Source organism: Elephas maximus, chromosome X (genome assembly GCF_024166365.1).
Source record: "Elephas maximus indicus isolate mEleMax1 chromosome X, mEleMax1 primary haplotype, whole genome shotgun sequence".
NCBI lineage: Eukaryota > Metazoa > Chordata > Mammalia > Proboscidea > Elephantidae > Elephas > Elephas maximus.
This window is the reverse complement of record NC_064846.1, coordinates 163,600,142-163,623,910: the sequence shown is the minus strand read 5'-3', so window position 1 is coordinate 163,623,910 and position 23,769 is coordinate 163,600,142.

Genomic DNA, 23,769 nt, shown 5'->3' with positions numbered 1-23,769 from the left:
CGTAACTGCCTCTGATCCTGCCTCCCTAACATCAGAAAAAAAAAATCAGAGAGGTTAGTATTTACACCACATAGGAAAATTACTTCAGATGACAAAATGGTGGACAGTCACACTATACTAGAAATCATGGCTTAGTCAAATTGACACACATTTTTGGGGGACACAATTCAATCCATAATAGTGTTACTCTAAGGTTCCTGGGTGACCTAAACTGTTTGTACTCAACTACTAACCCAAAGGAGCCCTGGTAGCACAGTGGTTAAGAGCTCAACCACTAACCAAAAGGTCAGCAGTTTGAATCCACTAGCCACTCTTTGGAAACCCTATGGGGCAGTTATACTCTGTCCTATAGAGTTGGAATTGGCTCAATGGCAATGGGTTTGGTTTTTTGGTTTTACGAACCTAAAGGTTGGCAGTTTGAACCCATCCGGTGGCACTGAGGAAGAAAGGCCTGGCTATCTGCTCCCATAAAGATTACAGCCATGAAAACCCCGTGGAGCAGTTCTACTCTGTAACATGTGGAGTCACCATGAGTTGGAACTGACTCTATGGCAATGCCTTTGTTTGTTGTTTTTGTGTTAATCTAGTAGACAATGAATGGCTTCCAAACACTAGGTTTTCCAACTCATTGCAGTGAAACTGAACAGGAAGCTTCATTTGTTTTGCGGAGTGCTAACTTGATGCTTCTCAGGGCCAGTTGATCAGCAAGTAGTCTAAATTGACCGTGATGTTATCCGTGCTTCTCTTTGAACAGGTTTCTTTTTCAGAATTTTCAGCCAACAGCTTCCAAACTGTCATTTACAATTTATGGAAGGACAGAAAGTAGAATAGTTGTCAGCAAGCAGCATAACTGTGTGCCAGGAAATGACATGGCAAATAGTGTAGCCTGGCAAGTGCTAGACGGCCCCTTCCCTATCTTTTAGCTTCAGGCAGGAGCAGAACTGCAGTATCTGCTGATCTCTGTTGCAACTTGTTTTACACTTGAAGTGCTGATTACTAAGGAGAATTTGCTTCAGAGATCAGAACTTGGGCAGAGATTTATTTCTGAAAAAGCAAAGCAATGGAGGGATACGAACTTGGAAAGTTAGATATGTTATGTTATACTATGTTATGTTGTGCTCTGCTCTCCTATGTTATGTTATGAAATGCTATTGTGTAATCCAATGGCCCTTAAAATAAGGTCCCTGGGGAGCAGCGGAAACCCTGGTGGTGTAGTGGTTAAAAGCTTGGCTGCTAACCACAAGGTTGACAGTTCGAATCCACCAGATGCTACTTGGAAACCCTATGGGGCCATTCTAGTCTGACCTACAGGGTCAGTATGAGTTGGAATCAACTGGACAGCAATGGGTTTGTTTTTTTTTTTGTTTGGGGCAGCAGCACTTGTTAGAAATGCAGATTCTCATGGACCACCCAAGACCTACTGAATCAGGAACTCTGGGGCTGGAGCCCAGCAATCTGAATAACAATAAAGTATTATGGTAAAATATATATAACAAAGGTTTTGCCATTCCAACAAAGTCCCTGGCTAGCACAAATGGTTGAGCTTTCAGCTGCAAGCTCAAAGGTTGGGGGTTTGAACCCAACCAGAGACTCGTTGGAAGACAGGCCTATTCTAATTCTGACAGGTCACAGCCATTGAAAACCCTATGGAGCAGTTCAGGAGTCAGAGTCAGCTTGATGGCAATTAACAGAACCATCACCACCACTGACCATTTTGGGAAATTAAATTTTTTTTATTGTGGTAAATAGATAATGTAACAAAACATCTCACATTTTAACAATCTTCACAGGTACAATTCAGTGACGTTGTATGCATCATGTTGCATTGTAACCATTTTTTAAGTGCACCGTTTAGTGACATTAATTACACCATATTGTGCAACCAGCACTATTATCTGTTTCTAAAAGTTTTCATCACCTCAAACAAAAAGTCAGTACTCTTTAAGCAATAACTCCCCCTTTCCCCTTCCCAGCTGCCCCAGTACCCACTAATGAACTTTGGTCTCCACGCATTTGCCCATTCTAGATATGTCATGGAAGTGGGATCATACAATATTTGTCCTTTCGTGACTGACTTTCACTTAGCATAATGTATTCAGGGTTCCTCCATATCGTAGCATGTATCAAGACTTCATTCCTTTTCATGGCTGAGTAGTATTCCATTGTGTGTATAGACCACATTTTGTTTGTTTATTGATAGACATCTGTATTGTCTCTACCTTTTGGCTATTGTGGATAATGTTTCAGTGAACATTGGTGTACAAGTATCTGTCCTGGTAATCTGAATTTTGATATGTCTTCCAGGTGAGGCTGATGCATGCTCAAGTTTGAGAACCACTGTTATGTAATGGATGGCAAACAAATCCTACCTTGTTTTTATTTATTAGTTACGAATATAATTGGCTGCAAAAAACCCTCAGAAAACTCAGCAAATAGTGACTGCGTCAGTGACAAAGAATTTTATTATTCTCACAAAGCAAGATATACCACGGAAGGCAGTCCAGGCTGTTGTCCAGAGCTTAAGGATGTGGTCGAGGCATCCAGCTTTCTAGCTTCCTACCGTGCCGCTCTGAGCAAGTGGTTTTTAATTCTTGTTTTGTCCTCAGAGCTGCAAGATGGCTGCTGTGGCTCTAGGCATTACTTCCATGTTCCAGGCAGGGAGAAGAGGGAAGGGAAAAGGACTTCTATTATTTTTATGCATGGGAAGTAACCCTTCTCAGGGATTTCTGCCTATATCTTTTGGCTAGAACTATGTCATATGGCAAATTCTAGCAACATCAGGAAGAAAAAAGATGAGGGTGAGAAGAGTTTGCAGGAGTCTAATCTATATTGTCTCTTCAACTTGCAACTTGTAGCTAAATCTTTTCTTTTTGATGGAGCTTCTTGGGATAGGTTGTTATGGTAAAAGTCATCCTCTTAATTTTCACAGGGAAACACGATTAACAAATTGTCTTTCTATTTACACTTTAATTCTCAAAGGTAGTTCATCAAGGAAAAGTCATGTTTTAAATCAGAGTTATTTTACATTAGGATAAGGTTGTGGCTGGGTGTGCGTTCTTGTGATGTAATGGAAAATTTGTAAAATGATATAAAATCAAGCAAAATAAGAAATAATATGAAATGCTGTACAACTGCACATATTTAGGCTAATTATAGTGAAGAGTCTGAAATTTTGAACATTCCAAAATATGCATCTATTATTTCCTTAAAATATAAATAATAATTAGAATTAGGCCCCGGGGCTGTCACATACAATTTCCTTTCATTGTAATGCATAGATAATAATAATAATCGACTTATTTATAGCGAGAATTGTTTCTAAATTAGTATAGCAGTGTCAATGCTATTTAGAAGACTTTGCAATCCTATTTATTTCTCAACAAAGCCGTTTCTCTTGCATTTCAAATGGTAAATTTGCCCAGACTCTGTGCAAAACATTGCTAATTGTAATTTAATGCAGGGTGAGCATATGAGCTATTGTTGGTATCATGGAAGTTGCCATGGGAATAATCTAGCTGGCAAAAAGAAGCGCAGGACCAGAGAGGATCAATGATACGGCCCAGGTACAAGAACTTATACGTATCTGGATAAGTATATAGGGTCAAAACAGAGGTAGCTGGACAGCAAGTCCTGTGTTCTTTCACATTCTCTTCCTCTAGATTCCAAAGTTCTATTTTTTAATCTTCAGCAAATATCCTGCAATGATGACAGAACTTCTTAGCACTCCCTTCCTTAATCACAGCCTCTATCTAGATCAAGGGTTGGCAAACTACGACCAATGGGCCAAACCTCGCCCACTGCCTCTTTTGGATGACTCTCAAGCTAAGAAGGATTTTTGTATTAAAAAAAAATAAAAACAGCCCCACAGCATTATTTTGATCCGTTAATAACATAAGGATAATCAAAACAATATGAACACGTGTTTTAGAACTATATTCGTAACTAAGCACACCAAAAAAAAGTGAAAAAAAACTATTGTCCTCGACAACTTCTCACTTCATTGATGATTCTAGTTGGGTACACTTTGTAGCAGAGTAATATCTCCTTTTAGCACGATGCAACCCAGTAGTTTTCTTGACTTTGTTTTAGAATGAATCTCTTCTGCATCTTGTAATAGGAAGTTCATATACTCATGACAACCCATGATCCAGCCCTGTATATGCATATTCACTTGCTCATAGAGCCAAGCCTCAATGTGGGAAGGTTAAGTACCGTTGTCACCCTTTGTTCAGCCCCACCACCCTGAATTTTTAAATGTTTGGGAAAAAAATACTTCATGACATAAAAATTATATTAAATTCAAAGCATTTCCATGTCCATAAATAAAGTTTTATTGGCACAAGCCACACCCAGTGGCGTCACTAAGGTTGGTGTCACCCAGTGCAGTAACTCATGGACCTCTCCCTGTGCCAGACCATACAGAATCCTTAGTAATGCTTTTTGTACTAATGTCACTTGTAAATCATAATTCCCATATATCAGTCCTTCTTTTCCTTTAATCACTACTTCATTCTCAAAGAAGTTATTGATACAGCTTCACAAGTACTAATTATGACAATATTGTAGCTAAAACACCAGAAAATTTGACAAAATCAGCAACTATAAGAGCACCACCAGCAACGAAAACAACAGTGTGTGCTTGTGTATCATGTGCAGACAAAACCATGTGGTTTGAAGGCATCATTGTAGTTGGGTAATAAGGACAGCTCTGACTGGAGGGCATTAGAAGGTTCAAAAAGTAAATGAGCATAGAGTTTTAGTTTTGACGCATGTAAGCTGGGCTTATGAAAAATGGTTTCTGTTTTATAACTAATTGCCCATAAACCCGTTGCTGTCGATACAGACCTTATAGCACAGAGTAGAACTGCCCCATAACTAACTACAGGGGTATTTTTAGAACAGTCATTTTTGGTGTCACTCCCTCTGACGGTGTCATTCAGTACAGTCCGCACCCACCCCCCCACTGACCACTCCCACTTGTTTACTTGTCCTCCATGGCAGCTTTGGTGCTGCAACAGCAGAGTTGAGTAGTTGCCACAGAGACCATATGGCTGCAGAACCTAGAATATTTACTACCTGAACCCTTTTACAGAACAAGTTTGCCAAGTTCTTCTCTAGGTCAATCCTGGTTCAGAGGACTTCTGGTCATAGAGGCAAAGGGAAGCCCTCTTGTCTGAAATGTTAACTTATAACTTAGGCACCTCTGATCTGTCTTCCTGCCTTTCTGACATTTTTCCGGAGTAAATTCTCTCTCTGCAATTTCAAGTTTTGCTTGGACAGAACTGGCGAGAGTGCTGTCAATCGCAATAGTGCAAGGCACGTGGGCTCTTGAGCACTTGAAATGTGGGAGTCCAAACTGAGATGTGTTGTGAGTATAGAATGTACCCTGAATTTGGAAGACCTTAGTACAAAAAAAAAGTGTAAAATCTCTCGTTAATATTTTTTACATTGATTATGTGTTGAAGTGGTACTATTTTGGAAATATGTGATTAAGTCAGATGTATTGTTTCTTGTTTCTTTTCTTATGTGGCTACTAAAACAAAAAACAAACAAACAAACCAAACCCAGTGCCTTCGAGTCAACTCCAACTCATAGCGACCCTATAGGACAGAGTAGAGCTGTCCCATAGAGTTTCCAAGGAGTGCTTGGCAGATTCGAACTGCCGACCCTTTGGTTAGCAGCCATAGCACTTAACCACTACTGCACCAGGGTTTCCCATGTGGCAACTAGTAACGCTAAAATCATACATGTGGCTCAGATTATATTTCTTTTGGATTCTGCTGATTTGAGCCTTTTCATTTCTGGCTCAGTTTTCCATTAGCAAACCCCTAGTGAGTCAATGAAAAAGCTGAAACGTCGGTGGTTTGAATCCACCAACCGCTCTATAGGAGAAAGATATGGCAGTCTGCTTTCATAAAGATTACAGCCTTGGAAACCCCATGGGGCGGTTCTATTCTGCCCTATAGGATCTCTGTGTGAGTTGGAATCCACTCCACGGCAAAGGGCTTGGTTTTGGTAGTGAATCAATGGAAAAGCATGACATACCGGTGTTCCCACTTTCTTCCTGAGGCTAATTATGAACAAATATCACTTCTAACCCCTCTTCTCAGCCTCCCTTCACCTCTTTTTCCCTCTTTGCAAGCAACATTTTCAACTTTTTAATTGGTTTTTGGTGTTTTAAATAACATGCTTATATCGATACTCTTTTTCTTTTTTTAAGTTGTAGGCATTATCTAATTACCTTCCACTGTCTTAGATTAGGACTTATCTTTCTTTCCCATCTCCTTACCCTGGCCACACACAAGAACATTTCCTATACATACATTGTCGCAGTATAGTTTCATTATAATTTCAGTTAGCTCAATAATTTGATTAAATAAATGCTGTTCATAGCTGAGCCAAGTTAAGCCGCTGATAAGCCATCACTGATGAAACAATTAGGGAACTGGAATATGGATTTCAAATATCTATATTCCAGCATCTATTTAGATCCATTAACATAGATTTTCATAAATATAAATATAGATTTAATCTATTAATATAGTTTTTAGAAATATAGATATAGGTATTTATTACAGATTTAAATGTATTTACCCAGAATCCTGCTCACACAGATAAAAGGAAGAGAACTCGTGAGATAAAAGTTAAAGGGACATGAAGGATAGAATGTGAAGGCTCAACATATGCCAATGTGTGTTCTGGAAGGAGAATATTAATGAGGGAGAATTAAATGTTGAAGAGATAACGTAGATTAAGAAAGATCAATCAAATGACTAGCAGGAAAAACTTAAAAAATTCACACTATATTATCTGTAGAGACCAAAGGTGAAATAATGACTTTTTCCAATAGAGTGTAAGAGTTGACCATTCAAAAAACCTTTAATGCTCAAGGATGTACTTCTTTAAGAAGGAAATCAATCCTGGAAGGAAGGATAAGTATCTAAGAAGCCAGTTGAGCAGAGAAACTGGGAAACTTGTTGGTAAATCTAAATAAGTAATGACTGTTTAAAGAAATCTACAATACCATATTCTTACGCAAATAACTCACACCTTCTATGTTTGTTTGCCAACCTGCCCTCCTCCTCCAAGGTCGTTTCATAAGCTCCACTCTGGCAATTGTTTTTTTTTTTTTTTTTTACAGGCTGCAGTAAAACAATTAGCACAAGGCACTTATGAAAATACCTCAAGAGGGGAGGGCCCTGTCAGCAAACAAAAAGAAGACATGCATTATTTGTGTAAAAATGCGGTAATAAGAGTTATAATGAGTATATTTTGGGGGGTAGGGTTCAAAGTGAAATTCAACATTGCTTGATCTAGCTGGGAACATTGGGGATGGGTCTACATGGAGTTAAAGGGTTCTAAGTACATTGAATTGTTCAGGAGGAGTCTAAAGATGTGATTACACTTAAAATATTAAAGTCAAGTATGTACTTTAAAACCTGTAAGATAAAAAAGAATAGAAACAATATGTGTACCTTACAAATCAATGGAAGATAGTAAAAGAGGAACAAAGATATAAAGAAAAAGCAAGGTAAATAGAAAGTTCAAAATAATGCAAGGAAATCTATAGTAATAATAAATAGTTCAACATTCCTCATTAAAGACAGAGCTTCTTAGATTAGATAAAAAACAAGACTCAACCATGTGCTGTTCATAAGACACACCTAAAGCATAAAGACACAGAAAGGAGGAAAGTAAAAGGATAGAAAGAGAAAAACCAAGTGACTATTTGTTTAACCAATGAGTAAAGTCCCTGGATGACAGAGATGGGTTTTATATTTAACTTTTTTATTTGCCACAGAGCCATGTTTATATTAGGGGCTGAAAACCTGTGTTTGGATTTCAGATTGAATTCATGATAATCAGAGAAAATAAATGTTGGCCACTCAATATTTAATGGCAATACTGCCACCACCACCAAGTACCCTGCCTTTTCCATACAGTTATCAGAAAATGGTATTTCTTGCATGACCATAAAATAAACTCCTCAAGTTCATCTTCTAGTACTAGGAATGCTTAGCCCAGGGATATGGAAAACGCCCACTAACATGCTATTTGTGGTAATAAGATAGGTTGAAAGTTCTGTGACATAGTATGAAAGAATCTTGATTTTTGTTGTTCTTGTTGTTGTTGAGCTTGTGACTATCCTTAAAAGGACTCTTACAAGCTGGAGCCCTATGTGGCAACCATCAAAGATCCTTGGAGAGCAAGAGCATCACTCATCAAGTTAACAATTCATCAATTGATTTTAACAAAAATTTCTATGCCATTTATAGACGTAAACCATATTGAAATCCTCTGTATTAGTTTTCTATTATGCGTAACAAATAATCCCAAAATACAGCAGTTTAAAACAGCAAGTTATCTCACAGTTTCTGTGGGTTGGGAATTTGGGAGCAGCTTAGCTGGGTGGTTTTGACTCAGGGTCTCTAATAAAGTTTCAGTCAAGATGTTGACTGGGGCTGCAGTCATCTGAAGGCTTGACTGGCTGGAGGATTCATTTCGAAGATGATTAACTCACATGGCTGTTGGCAGGAGGCCTCAGTTCCTTACAACATGGGCCTCTCCACGTTGCTGCTTGAGTGTGGCAGCTGACTTATCCCAGAATGAGTGATCCAAGAGAGAGCAAGACAGAAGCCACTATGTCTCTATGACCCAGCCTTTCAATGTAATACTCTATCATTTCTACATTATCTTATTGGCTCCACAGGTAAGGTCTATTCAGTATGGGATGAGACCACACAAGCCAGGAGAGGGAGATCATTTCAGAGATTGGCAATCACATTCCTCAGAGATAGACATCAAACTTATGTTTAGAAAGGATAGAGAGAGGCCAAATTTTTAGGAAATAATAGAACTTAGGATTTTATCACTGTTTTCATTTTCTCTGTCTTACATAATGACAATTCTTGTTTAAATCAACATTTTGACTTTCCTTTAATTTCTACCTTTTCTATACTTATTAAGCCGGAAGCTCTCAGTGGCTTCACAGAAGAAAAGACCTGGCTATCTGCCCCTGTAAAGAGTCTAGAAAACCCTGTGGGGGCAGTTCTACTCTGTCACATGGGGTCGCAATGAGTTGGAATCGACTCAATGGCACATAAAAACATCAATTGTTGGTTGATATATGTGTAACTTAAGTATATGTGTGCCTCGTTTGAAGTGAAAACTGCTGTCCAGTCGTAGAATAATTAATGTTAATTTTATATGTAGATTTTCCTAAAAACAGAGGATATCTTACCAAATTGTTAGCTGTTTCAATGCAGTAGAGCCCACATGAAGTTCAAGGAAAAGGGTTCATTTTTCTTATCTTCTTCTAATCTAAAATTTTTCTGCAGTTCAATAAAATTAATGCTTTTAACATTTCCCATCCATACTGGAACCATACTAGAGAGTGCTTTTAGAATATTTTTAGGGGATGATATGTGAACACCTGCCTATAATTGGCTAAATGGAGACATTAGAGAATCTAATACTTCATCCCTTTCCAAAGGGCTGCTTCCATGGGGCGACATAAGCTTTGGAAAATGGATGCAATTTTAGGAAATTGGTGACTTATCATGCATTTAAAGCTAGAAAGCCTGCATTTCATTTAAAATTGAGGTCTTGAAGGTAATGCTTCTTATTTATAGCTGCGTTATCTTAATAAAATTTTAGTGACAGTTATTTTTTAACCAACAGTCAATGTTTAAATGAAAATCACAAAAACTTGATTTAGAACTTTAGACGTTAAAGTATGATAGTTGCTATAGCATTGATTGATTATGATCTTCACAAAGATTTAGGTAAAATAAAGCTACCACCAAACTTCCCTCCGGACAAATTTGCACGGGGGTCCCTTGTCTGTCTTCCTGCTTGGTGTATCCTGGGGGTGCTCCAGTCTCCAGGGGCCTGTCCATGACCACTTTTATTTTGTCTGAAGTTTCCATGGCTACCCACTCCTCTGGAAACCCTGGTGGTATAGTGGTTAAGTGCTACGGTTGCTAACCAAAAGGTCGGCAGTTTGAATCCACCAGGCGCTCATTGGAAACTCTATGGTGTCTTTCTACCCTGTCCTATAGGGTCGCTATGAGTCGGAATCGACTCAACGGCAGTGAGTTTCTTTCTTTTCTTGTCTTACCCACTCCTCTGGGTCAGAGAACAAAGGAGAGGGCATTGTTTTGAGAAAGTAACAGTTGTCTGCATGTTGTGTGCCTCAGATGTCCCCTAGGTTTCAGCAGTGTGTGGGTTCAGACTCCTGAATTGGAATCGTACAATTGCTGGAGCAGAAGGACCTTGTTATGCCTTCACAAAAGCAGGCTGATTGTCCTGCAGATAATCAGATCTGATGTCTTTGAACCTGCTGCCGTTCTAGGTCTATTGCTCTACTTGGCCTGACCCAAAGCTCAGCTGCTTTGCTGGGACCCAGTGAGGAAATCCAGGACATGGCAGCCACGGGCAACCCTTGGGTCTTTTGCTAGGACAATAGGAAATGTGGAGTCCCTGGGGGGTACAAATGGTTAACGTACTTGGCTACTAACCAAAAGGTTGGAGGTTTAAGTCTACCTAGAGACACCTTTGGAAGGAAGGCCTGGTGACCTGCTTCTGAAATATCAGCCATTGAAAACCCTATGGAGCACAGTTCTGCTCTGACACACACGAGGTCTCAATGAGTTGGAGTTTACTTGATGGCAACTGTATTTTTTTAACTGGAAATGCATGTCTATTTCGGATGGTAGGGTTAGGTGGGTAGGGTTTGATCCCAGAGCTGTTGGTCGCCATCTTTACCAAACTTTGGTGAGAACTGCCAGAGAATAAAGCCAAACACAGTAAAAGATAAGGCCAAGAAGTGGGAAGAGGCTCATTTCTGGGCTTGTGGCAGATTTATCAATGAAATAAACCAAACTTTGGTGAGAACTGCCAGAGAATAAAGCCAAACACAGTAAAAGATAAGGCCAAGAAATGGGAAGAGGCTCATTTCTGGGCTTCTGGCAGATTTATCAATGAAATAAATCTAAAATTTCCTGCTTATTGTGCTTAAGTAAATTCGAACTGGGTGTTGGTCACTTGAGGCCAAAAAGAATCCTTTTTTGCAGCATTTATGAAATGAAAGTGTTGTTTTAAAAAACAGATGTTATCTCTTGAATTTTCAGCCAATAGTGAGGAAAGAATTTGATCAAGCTTTTCATTGAGCAGTGGCTGAGAAAAACCCATAGATTTCCAAAGTAAGCCCTTAGTATTTTTTTTTAAGTTAACATTTTATTGAGTTTTTGATGAAAGTTTACACAGCAAGTTAGGTTCCCATTTGACAATTTCCACACTAATTTCTCAGTGGCATCGGCTACATTAATCACAATGTGTCAGCATTCTCATTAATCGTGTTGTTTGTTCCCTTTCCAGCACTCTAGTTTCCCTGTCCCCTTATCTTCTCATCTTTGCTTTTAAGAAATTGTTGACGTTTTGGTTTCATACTGATGGTTTTTAAGTAGGGAACTGATCTTACGAGTAATATCCTTTATTTTGTGTGGCACTCTGGTATTGCACTAAAAGGGGATAGGCTTAGTTCTAGGTTTAAAGAGTGTCTCTGGGCGATAGTCCTGGGGGTCTTCTGTTCTCTACTGTTCCAGTTTGTCTGGCTATTTTTTTTTTTTTAATAAGGATTTGAATTCTGCTCCATGTTTTTCTCCAATTCCATCCTGTACAAATTACTGTGACCCTGGTCAGAAAGGTCAGTGGTGGTAGCCAGGCACCATCTAGTTCTTCTGGTCTCAGGGTAGATGAGGTTGTGGCTCTTTCTTCTCTGAACTTTTGGTTACCGCGTTAGCTATCTAGTGTTGCTATGACGGAAATACCACAAGTAGATAGATGGCTTTAACAAAGAGAAATTTATTCTCTCACAGTTTAGGAGGCTAGAAGTCCAGATTCAGGGTGCCAGCCCCACGGGAATGCTTTCTGTCTCTGTTGGCTCTGGGGGAAGGTCCTTGTCATCAGTCTTTCCCTGTCTAGGAGCTTCTCAGCACAGGGAGCCCAGGTCCAAAGGATGCGCTCCACTCCTGGCTTTTCTTGCTTGGTGCTAATGAGGTCCCTCTCCTCTCTGCTCACTTCTCTCTTTTATATCTCAATAAAGAATGACGTGAGATACAACCTAATCCTGTAGATTGAGTCCTGCTTCATTAACATCATAAAAAAACCCCGTTACTGTCGAGTCGATTCTGACTTATAGCCAACCTATAGGACAGAGTAGAACTGCACCTTAGAGTTTCTAAGGAGTGGCTGGTGAATTCGAACTGGCAACCTTTTTGGTTAGCAGCGGAATGTTCAACCACTTCTCCACCAGGGCTCCATTAACATCATAGAAGTTAGGATTTAAAGCACATAGAATAATCACATCAGATCACAAAATGGTAGTCAACCATGCAATACTGGAAATCATGGCCTAGCCAAGTGGACATACATTTTTGGGGGACACAATTCAATTCTGAACAGTTACCTTCTTACTGTTTTGCTCCTGGTGAGTCAAGATTCATAGTTGTGTCTTAGATGGCCACTTGTAAGCTTTTAAGACCCCAGACACTATTCACTAGAATGCAGATCATGGTTTTTGTGAACTACGAGTTGTTTGAGTTCTCCCATGAGACTACGGTCTAAGCCTCCAAATCCAGAAAACCAATGTTGGAAGGTGTTTGGTTATGTCTGAGAGGTATCTGTATTTGTGCCTTCAATGAATGTATGTGCTTGCACCCATATATTTGTATTTACAAATACATATAAATACTTCTAGACACCCTGGTTGCATAGCAGTTAAGAGTTCGACTGCTAACCAAAAAATCAGCAGTTTAAATCCACCAGGCGTTCCTTGGAAACCGTATGGAGCAGTTCTACTCTGTCCTATAGGGTCACTATGAGTTGTAATTGACTTGAAGGCAACAGGTATAGATACTTCTATCTGTTCTCACCTATGTCTTTCTGTACCTACCTGTATACCAATTTGCCTATATCAATCCGTATGTGCTCCAATGCTCGTTATTACTTTGGTTATGCTGTACTCACTACATCCACAGTCAGTGCCATTTTTCCCATCACCAAACATAATTAGTCTCTACTGTATAAAGCCTACTTTCTCTATCCCCCTCTTCCTGGTAACTATCAATGAACACTGGTCTCTCTATATCTATTCTTGGCTTCTTATAAAAGAGGGATCATACAGTATTTGTCCTTATATGCTTGACTTATTTCACTAAGCATTATGCCCTTCAGGTCCATCGATGTTACAATATGTTTTCGCAGACTCATCATTGTTCTTTATGGTTGCATAGTATTCCATTGTATGTATGTACTACAGCTTGCTTATCCATTCACCCACTGATGGACACTTCGGTTGTTTACATTTATTTGCTATTGTGAATAAAGCAGCAGTGAACATAGGTGTGCATATGTCTGTTTATGTCATTATTTTTAGGTCTTTAAAAAAAAAAAAGTTTTTTTTTTTAGGGTGTGCACCTAGGAGTGGAATTGCTGGATCATAAGTAGTTCTATTTCTAATTTTTTGAGAAAGTGCCATACTATTTTCCACAGTGGATGTAGCATTTTACAGTCCCGCCAGCAATGGATAAGCGTTCTGTTTCCCCACATCTTTGCCAACATTTGTTATCTGTTTTCTTAATAGGTGCCATTTTAGCCAGGGTAAGATGGTACCTCACTGTAGTTTTAATTTGCATCTTTTCATATGTTTATTGGCTGATTGGATGTCTTCTTTGGTGAAGATTCTGTTCATCTCTTTTGCCCATTTTGTGATTGGGTTTTTCGTCTTTTTTTGTTGAGCTGATGCAGTTTTGTATAGATTTAGAGATTAGACCCTTATCGGATAAATTGTTTCCAAAGATTCCCCCCCCCCAATCTTTAGGTTGTGTATTTACTCTTTTAATAAAGTCTATTTATGAGCATAAGTTTTTAATTTTTATGAGGTCACATTTATCTGTTTTGTCTTCTTCTATTTGTTTTTATTTGTGCATTTGTTGTAAAGTTTGTCATCCCATTTTTACAAAAGATTAGGTCCCATAGTTTTCTCCTAGGAATTTTGTGGTTTTAGATTTAACGTTTAGGTCTTTGACCCATTTTGAGTTAGTTTTTGTTTCTGATATGAAGTGTGGGTCCTGTTTCATTTTTCTATAGGTAGATATCCAGTTTTGACAGCACTGTTTGTTTAAGAGACTGTTTCAGAGTAGTCTTTGTTGGTGTAGAGGAACCCAACTGATTTTTGTAAGTGTTGATCTTCCACCTTGCAACATTGCTGAATTCTTTTATTAGTTCCAGCTGCTTTCTTGTGGAATCCTTAGGGTCTTTTATGTATAGCATCATTTCATCTGAAAATAGAGATAGTTTTATTTTTTCCTTTCCAATTCGGATACCTTTTATTTCTCTTTCTTGTATTATTGCTCTGGCTAGGACTTCCAGTACAATGTTGAATAACAATAGGCATCCTTGTCTCATTCCATTCTCAAAGGGAAGGCTTTCAGCCTTTGACTGTCGAGTATAACCTTGGCTGCTGGTTTTCTATATATGCCCTTAATTATGCTGAGTAATTTCCCTTCTATTTGGTGAGAGTTTTTATCAGAAAAAAAGTGTTGAATTTTATTGAGTGCTGTCATGGATTGAAATGTGTCCCCCCAAAATATCTATCATCTTGGCTAGATCATGATTCCTAGTATCCTATGATTGTCTACCATTTTGTTACCTGATGTGATTTCCCTATGTGTTGTAAATCCTAAACTCTGCCTGTGGCTGATGAGGCAAGATTAGATTATTTTGAAGAGGATTAGGATGGGATGTAAAACCCTTTCTCAGATCTCATCCCTGATTTAATATAAAGCGAGTTCCTTGGAGTGTGGCCTGCACCACCTTTTATAAAAGATAAAAGGAAAGGGAAGCAAGCAGAGAGTTAAAGACCTTATACCACCAAGAAAGCAGCACTGGTATCATAGTGTGTTCTTTGGGCTTGCAGTCCCTGCCCTGAGAAGCTCCTCGACCAGGGGAAGATTGATGACAAGGACCTTCCTCCACAGCCGAAAGAGAAAGAAAGACTTCTGGAGCTGACGTCCTGAATTTGGACTTGTAGCCTACTAGACTGTGAAAGAATAAATTCCTCTTTATTAAAACCATCCACTTGTGGTATTTCTGTTATAGCAGCCCTAGATGACTAAGAGAAATGCCTTTTCCGTATCAATTGATATGATCATATGGTTCTTTTCTAGCACTGTTCCTCTCAGGTTCCAGAGGTGTGAGTAGGCTGTGTGGCTGGCTGCTTCTCCCTGAGGAAACTGCAGCCAAACAGTAGTTTCAGTCCTCTGCTGCTTCCACCATTCCGGGAATGGTGCCTGAGGGCTTCCCGTGATTCAGGTCTGGTAACTCCTCTCCGCTTCTGAAGGGTCTCTTCTTTCCCCTGCCCCTCAGTTCATTTTCTAAGCTTGCCTTCGAAGCTCAGGGCTCCCAACTTGTCATAAATACACTCGTTTCAATTTTTTTTCGGGTCTTTGTTGTAAAGAGGTCTCACTGAAAGGGTCTGTCTATTTGGCCATCTTGGCTCCGCCTCCCTAGTATGATTTTTTTTTGAAGTGCTACAAAAAGGATCCAAATGAGATCATACATAAAATTGGAAAGACCCCAAGAAGTGTTCAGGAGGCAAGGTAGTGGAGTAATGCAAGGACGAATGGTAAAATACAGAGGTTTAGATTGATTCTCTAGCCGAATCAAGATCAAGGGGAAAGCTAGTGAATTCAGTCCACACATGCTTTCAGGCAAGACAGAGTAGGAGAGACACTTTCTCTCGGTTCAGGGAGTTTCAAGGGAGTCATCTGGAGAAATGAGAGCCGTGGCTACAATAAGGACCGGTTGCCTTGGTCAGTTTCAGGAAGTGAATTGTCTGGTTGGGGATGAAGGAACAGGGCATTTGTCCTATGACTTTGAAACTTTGTGAGTTACCAGGCCTGATAGAGATTTAAGTACTGCACTGAAATAAAAGGACATTTTACGTTCTGAGCCTGATTTTTGCTTTTGTCTTGTGAAACAGTAGTTCCTTCGCTGATGGTCCTTCCAAACATGCTACAGCCAGTGATGCAGTGAGGCCCTAGGCACAAACAGAGGGAAATGTCTGTATTTGTGTGTGTGGTGAGTCCAGGTGGCACAAACTGTTTAGAGCCTGGCTATTAACCCAAAGGTTGGCAGTTCCAGTGTACCCAGAGGAAATTTGGAAGGAAATCCTGGTGATCAACTGCCAAAAGGTCACATCCATTGAAAGCCCTGTGGAGCAGTGCTATGCTGACACCCATGGCGTTGCCATGAGTCAGAGTTGACCTGATGGCAACTGGGTTGCCTCGGTGTGTCATGTATTAGGGAGTGGCCAGGGCGCAAGAATTGTGTATGATGTACTTGAATTATTATTGTTTTTATCTGTTGGAGGGTACTTTGGTGAATCAAGAGGGATGGCGGTTCCTGCAGCATGGCTTATCTTGTCAACAGTGTTTCACGAAGGCAGCAGAGAGGGGAGAAGGAGGTGGCTTTACCGCCTATGTATTGAAAAAACTCAAAGTCCAGACTTGAAGAATCTAGAAATAATATTCCCCCCACTTACAATTCAAAAGCAAGTGCTGACAAGTGTCTCTCCGCAGTTCCTTTTATATCTATAAGATAGCCCTTTGTTGAATACTTTTTCCCTGTTTCAAAGACATTGTGATGGTTAAGGAAGAGAGGGGCTGAGGAGATAAAATGCAAGAGGCTCCTCTTCCAGGCCCTTGAAGGAGAACGAGGTGTTTTAGAAGGTTTTCAAATAATAGAGGCTTTGGTGGCTATATTGGACAAAAAAGGGAGTAAGATACTCCCCAGGGAAGATGGGGAAATTGAGTCTGAAGCCTCAGTACCTTTCAAAGCCCTGCCTGGCACTTGAGAACGAGCCTCAGGCAGGACTCCAAATCGTCTGGTTGGCAAATTCTCAGTCTCCCTCTCTGGATGTTCAACCTTGTTTCCTTCCATTTCAATTACTCAGTCACATTTAGTGGCATAATGTGAGTTTCAGCAGTAAGTAACTGGGGTGATTTCTGATTCCCACCCCAAACTCTTGCTTTTGAGTCGCAGAGAAGCAATGGGTTTAGAGACAGGAATATATTTACACACGGAAACATTCGTCAGTGTTTGTTTTCTGCCGTGCAATATCACTTAAGTTACGCTAAAAAAATCACGTGTATAAAACGATGTTTAATAAATCTCGTGTCATTCAGGAAAACACGATCTGTTAGGTTGAGGCATTGGCTGGCTATTCATTTTCCTGGTCAAGGGCTCAAGGCCTGCCAATTTCATGTTTAGCTCTGAAACAAGCAGCCCTCTACCTTGGAAACCTTTTTTCCCCTCCTGTTGCTACATCCTCCAGCCCTTTGCAAGCACTGTGCATAATAGATACTTGGAAGGAAATGACATTTAGAACTTTCTTGATCTGTGAGCATAATATCAGCCTGTTCAAAATCACATGTTATGTTTCTGGGGCCTTCTCTTTCCTTAAGTCTCATTTTTTCTATTTTCAGGGTGGAAAACAAATTCAAGGAACCACTTAAAATTGACACCAACATTTGTGTAATTGTTTACAGGTAGTCCCCGTCTTACGATGTATTCTAGTTACGACGAAATGCACTTAAAACTGTCTGTTTTTTTTTTGTTGTTGTTGTTCATCTACAGAAAACTCATAGAGATCCTGTAGGAGAGAGTAGAACTGCCACATAGGGTTTCCAAGGAGTGGCTGGTGGATTTGAACTGCTGACCTTTTGGTTAGCAGATATAGCTCTTAAGTACTGCACCACCAGGGCTACAAAGATACTGATAATAAAAGGCAATTATAATGAAAACTGGAAAAAAAAAAAGGTATTCGACTTACATCAGAACTGACTTACTACGGAGTGGTCACAATGGAACCGTGTCGAAAGTCGGAGATTACTTGTACTATTTAGCAATATTGACTTTCTGCATTGAAAATGGCTTCTTTAATGGTCAAAATCTAACAGAAAAAAAAAGACTAGCTGTGAATAAAAGGCTTTCTCATCATAATTCCTTGCCTCAAAGCATTCCTTCCCAAGTAGGTTATTGTGGGTGGAAGTAGGTCATTATTTATTGAGTGGACTCTTTCGCACTTTCACTTAATTTCAAGTGCCTGGAGTGTAGTAAATGCTTAATACATAATTGTTCAATGTTTGAATGAATTAATCAGCACTTACTGAATCCGACCTGCGTAATTATTTTGTGTTGAGCTCCAGATCAATATACAAGTATTGTACTTTTAGTAGGGAAAAAATCTTTTAATTATTTCGAAGGTATATCAACATGTAATTTAAAAATGTTTTTTGTTGTGAAAAATTTCCAAAATAAGAAAATTGAAGAAGGAACTTTATGGTGAACATTTGTATACCATCACCTAGATTCTACTATTTATATTTTGCTATACTTATTTTATCTCCTATATATTTCTTTTTTTTATATTTATCTATCCACTCATTATTCTATTCATCCATCAGCCTTATTTCTTTGTTTCATTTCAAAGTAAATTGAAAACATCTGTACACTCCTGCCAACTATTTCAGCGTATGTGTGTTTTATTACCAACTAAAGTTCAGTATTTACTAAAGTTTTTCTTTCGATGTGAAATTTACATTCAAGGAAATACACAAATCTCAAATGTACATCCACTGAGTTTTGACAAATACATTTATCTATGTAACCTAAACCCAGGATATATAAGGAACTCCTGCAACTCAACAGCAAAAAGACAGCCCAATCCAAAAATGGGCAAAGGATGTGAATAGACATTTCTCAAAGAAAGATATACGAATGTCCAATAAGTACATCAAAAGATGTTTAATGTCATTAGTCATTAGAGAAATGAGAGTCAAACTTTAGTGTGATGCCACTTTACCAGCACGACTATTATCAGAAAAATGGAAAATAACCAAGTTTTGGTGAGTTTGTGGAAAAATTGGAACCCTCATCCACTACTAGCGGGATTGTAAAATTGTACAGCCACTGTAGAAAACAGTTTGGTGGTTTTGCAAAAATTTAAACATAGAATTACCACATGACCTAGCAATTCCACTCCTAGATATAGACCCAAAAAATGGAAAACAGGGATTCAAGCAGATACGTGTACACTAATGTTCATTACAGCACTATTTGCAATAGCCAAGAGTTAGAAATAGCCTAAATGCTCATGAAAGATGAATGGATAAACAAAATGTGACATATACATACAATGGAATATTATTCAGCCATAAAGAGAAGTGAAGTCGTGATCTATGCTACAACATGAGTGAGCCTGAAAAACATTATGCTGAGTAAATAAGTCAGACACAAACGGACAGATATTGTATTATCTCGCTGATATGAAGTATCTGGAATAGGCAACTGGATAGAGTCCAAAGTTTATTAGTGGTTACCGGGGGCGGGAGGGAGGAGAGAAGAGGGAGTTGTTGCTTAAGGGCACTGAGTTTTTGTTAAAAGCAACAAATCAATTTGGAAATGGATAGTGGTGATGGTTGTACAACATGATGAATGTAATTGTTGTTATCTGCCATTGAGTCAATTCCGACTAATATCGGCCTTACGTGACAGAGTAGAACTGCCCCATAGGGTTTCCAAGGCTGTAACCTTTAAGGAAGCAGAATGCCACAGCTTTCTCCCAAGGAGCAGCTGGTGGGTTCAAACTGCGCAGAGCTTTCAGTTAGCAGCCAAGTGCTTAACTACTGTGCCACCAGGGCTCTGTAATGAATGTCACTGAATTGCACACATGAAAATGGATTAAATAGCAAGTGATATATTTATATAGATAGGTAGGTGGGTGGGGGGGTGGGGGGTAGGTAGGTAGGTAGGTAGATATTCTTTATGGTCGCTATGAGTTGGAAACAGCAGTGGGTTTGGTTATGGTTTATATATATATATATATATATATATATATATATTTCTACCACAATTAAGAAAAAAAAAAAAAAAGATGTGTTTAGAAAACTTCTGGGTAAGAAGACCTGACTAATGCAAACTGACAGACTTTATCTCATTATTGTCATCAGGAAGGTACCATGTTTCATTTTATTTTCACATCTCCAAAATCAGGAGGAGTTCTAAAATCAGTGATATGTCATAGCTTAGTTGGCAGATTTTTCTATCTTTCTTACTGTTATATGCATTTTACATTTGTTGACATCTTAGATTTGATAAAATAGAATTAATTAATGTGAGCAAAATGGTCATGTCCAGAAACACGTATCCCAGGTAGAGTATATTTACAGTAGTTGAGCACTTAAAACCACTTACTAGGTGACAAAGGAAAGGAGGCCTGGTGGCACAAACATTTAAGCGTTCGACTGCTAACTGAAAGGTTGGCAGTTCGAACCTGCCCCGCAGCTCCTTGGCAGAAAAGACCTGGCAGAAACCTATTGGGTAATTGGGTAAATGAGGTCTCTATGGGTCAAAAACGACTCGACAGCACCTAATAACAACAACATTCTTGTTTGACTTAGGCTTTAAGTATTAGGTAAAACCAGGGTGAAAACACGATCTCCATTTTCCAAAGGAGGCTCAGATGGGATGAATGATAGGTTCTTGTACACAATTAGGAAATGGTAGTCTGGGATTAGCTCAGGTTCTCTCACTGCGGTAACTCCTTCCTCTGTTTCATAGTGTTTTTTCAACCCAATTATGTCAGTAAAAGTTTGAAAATAAGTCTTTCTGTCAGTAACTCACCACTACATGATTGAGAAATGGCGGTCCTGCAACCTGTTGTGTCTTTCTTGTACTTCTTTGAACCACAGAAAAAAAAATTTGCGGGGAAAATATTCCCATTAACCAATGAAGAAACAAATTCTTGTGGAAGGATTTCCATGGAAGGGATTTTCAGTTGTTCAGAATATCTTTCAAAATATTTGATATGTTTGTTTAAAACATACGTTGGAAAAGAAAGGTTTTGTTTTGTTTTTTGGTTTCCTTTTAATGGCTTGAACTTTTTCAGCATTAATTCTAGAGGTTTTTCAGTTAACAAATTTGTGGCTGTGAGTTGGCAGAACGCCAATATATACAATGTTAATGCCTTCTAGAACATCATTACGCTGTCCTGAAAGGTCAGGGATTGTAAGGGGTTCTGATAATTTGGGTCCTTGTTAACAGCAGAGACAGGAAAATGACTGAAGTGATTATTTCCCAACGATTCACAACAGCTGAAATTTGATTTCAAGAGACTCAATAGGAGATTTTTCTGTTTGTAAACAGTGGTTGAACTTGGCTCTGGAAAAGCACGTACTATTTTCAAGTAAATAATACTCCTTGAGTATCGCTAGCAAGTTTTCTGAATCAGCCCCTTAAAAAATAGTCACTCGATGCATAGAGAAGGCTCCCCCGTGCTTGTCATTGATTTTGCTATAATGGCTGAAACAGGGAAGTGTTCTCTTTGGTCATGTCATTGGTTCTTCATCCTAGATGTATGATTGCAAGCCCATACTTCTTTTGTGGCAAGCCCCCCCAAATTATAATGCTATTAGCCAAACTTTTTTTTTAATTATACTTTAGATGAAGGTTTAAAGAACAAACTTTCTCATCAAGAGTTAGTACACACATTGTTGTATGACATTGGTTAACAACTCCACAACATGCCAACACTCTCCCTTGTCAACCCCGGGCTCTCTATTACCAGCTTTCCTTTTCCCTCCTGCCTTCCAGTCTCTGCCCCAGGGCTGGTGTGTCTCTTTAGTCTTGTTCGATGGGCCTGTTCAATCTTTGGCTGAAGGGTGAATGAACCTCCGGAGTGACCTCATTACTGAGCTTAAAGGGTGTGCGGGGGCCATACTCTCAGGATTTCTCCAGACTGTGTCAGGCCAGCAAGTCTGGTGTTTCTTTTTAAGTTAGAACCTTGTTGTACATGTTTCTCCAGCTCTGTCCGGGACCCTCTATTGTGATCCCTATCAGAGCAGTCAATGGTGGAGACCGTGGTAGATGTGGTCCGTTAGTCCTTTGGACTAATCTTTTCCTTGCGCTTGTAGTTGTCTTCATTCTTCCTTGCTCCCAAAGGGGTGAGACCAGTGGAGTATCTTAGATGGCTGCTCACAGGCTTTTAAGACACCAGACTCTACTAAGCAAAGTAGAATGTAGAACATTTTCTTTATAAACTGTTATGCCAATTGAGCTAGATGTTCCCAGAGACCATGGTCCCTGCAGCCCTCAGCCCAGCAATTCTGTCCCTCAGGGAGTTTGGATGTGTCTGTGGAGCTACCATGACCTTGCCTTGCACGGGTTGTGCTGGCTTCACCAGTATTGTGTACTGTCTTACTCGTCACCAACGTCACCACTTATCTATTGTCCATTAAGTGTTTTTCCACCCCCACCTCTCCCTTCCCTTGTAACCAGCAAAGATTGTTTCTCATACAATATTTGTCCTTTTGTGATTGACTTATTTCACTCAGCATAACGCCCTCCAGATTCATCCATGTTATGAGATGCTTCACAGATGCATCGTTTTTCTTTATGATTGTGTAATACTCCATTGTGTGTATGTACCACAGTTTGCTTATCCGTTCATCTGTTAATGGGCATCTAGGTTGTTTCCATCTTTTTGCTATTGTGAATAATGCTGCAGTGAACATGGGTGTACATATATCTATTTGTGTGATGACTCTTATTTCTCTAGGATATATTCCTAGGAGTAGGTTTGCTGGATCATATGGTATTTCTATTTCTATCTTTCTAAGGAAACACCATATCGTTTTCCAAAATGGTTGTATCATTTTGCATTCCCGCCAGCAGCGCGAAAGAGTTCCAATCTCCCGCAGCCTCTCCAACATTTGTTATTTCCTAGTTATTGATTTGTGCCAGTAATGCCAGGGTGAGATGGTATCTCATTGTGGTTTTGATTTGCATTTCTCTGATGAGCATTTCCTCATCTGTCTGTTGGCCATTTGAATGTCTTCCTTGGTGAAGTGTCTGTTAATTTCCTTTGCCTATTTTTTATTTGGATTATTTGTCTTTTTGTTGTAGAGGTGTTGGATTTTCCTGTAGATTTTAGAGGTTAGACCTTTTTTGGATTTGTCATAGCCAAAATTCTTTTCTCAGGCTGTAGGTTCTCTTTTTACTCTTTTGGTGAAGTCTTTTGATGAACATAAATGTTTAATTTTTATAAGATCCCAGTTATCTAGCTTATCCTCCAGAGCTTGTATGTTGTTTGTGGTTTGTATCCTGTTAACGCCATGTTTTAAGGCCTCTAGCATTGATTCCATTGTTTATTCTATGAACTTCATAGTTTTTGGCTTTATATTTAGGTCTTTGATCCATTTTGATTTAGTTTTTGTATATGGTGTGAGGTATGGATCCTGTTTCATTTTTCTGCAGATGGACACCCAGTTTCGCCAGCATCATTTTTAAAAAGACTGTCTTTTCCCCATTTGATGGTCTTTGGGCCCTTGTTGAAGATCAGATGAGCATAGGTGGATGGATTTACATCTGGGTTCTCATTTTATTCCATTGGACAATGTATCCGTGGTTGTACCAGTACCAGGCTGTTTTGACTACTGTAGCTTTATATAGTAGCCTTTGAGGTCAGGTAGTGGGAGTCCTCCTACTTTATTCTTCTTCAATAGTGCTTTACTTATCCGTCGCTAGAGATAGACACTTTATATTTGGATTGATGCTGTCCTCTAGAATGGTTGTACCAATCTTCAAGAGGTTTATCTCTTTAAGAAATAATCCTTGCTCTCTTTTCTTTATAATATTGCCCACGGT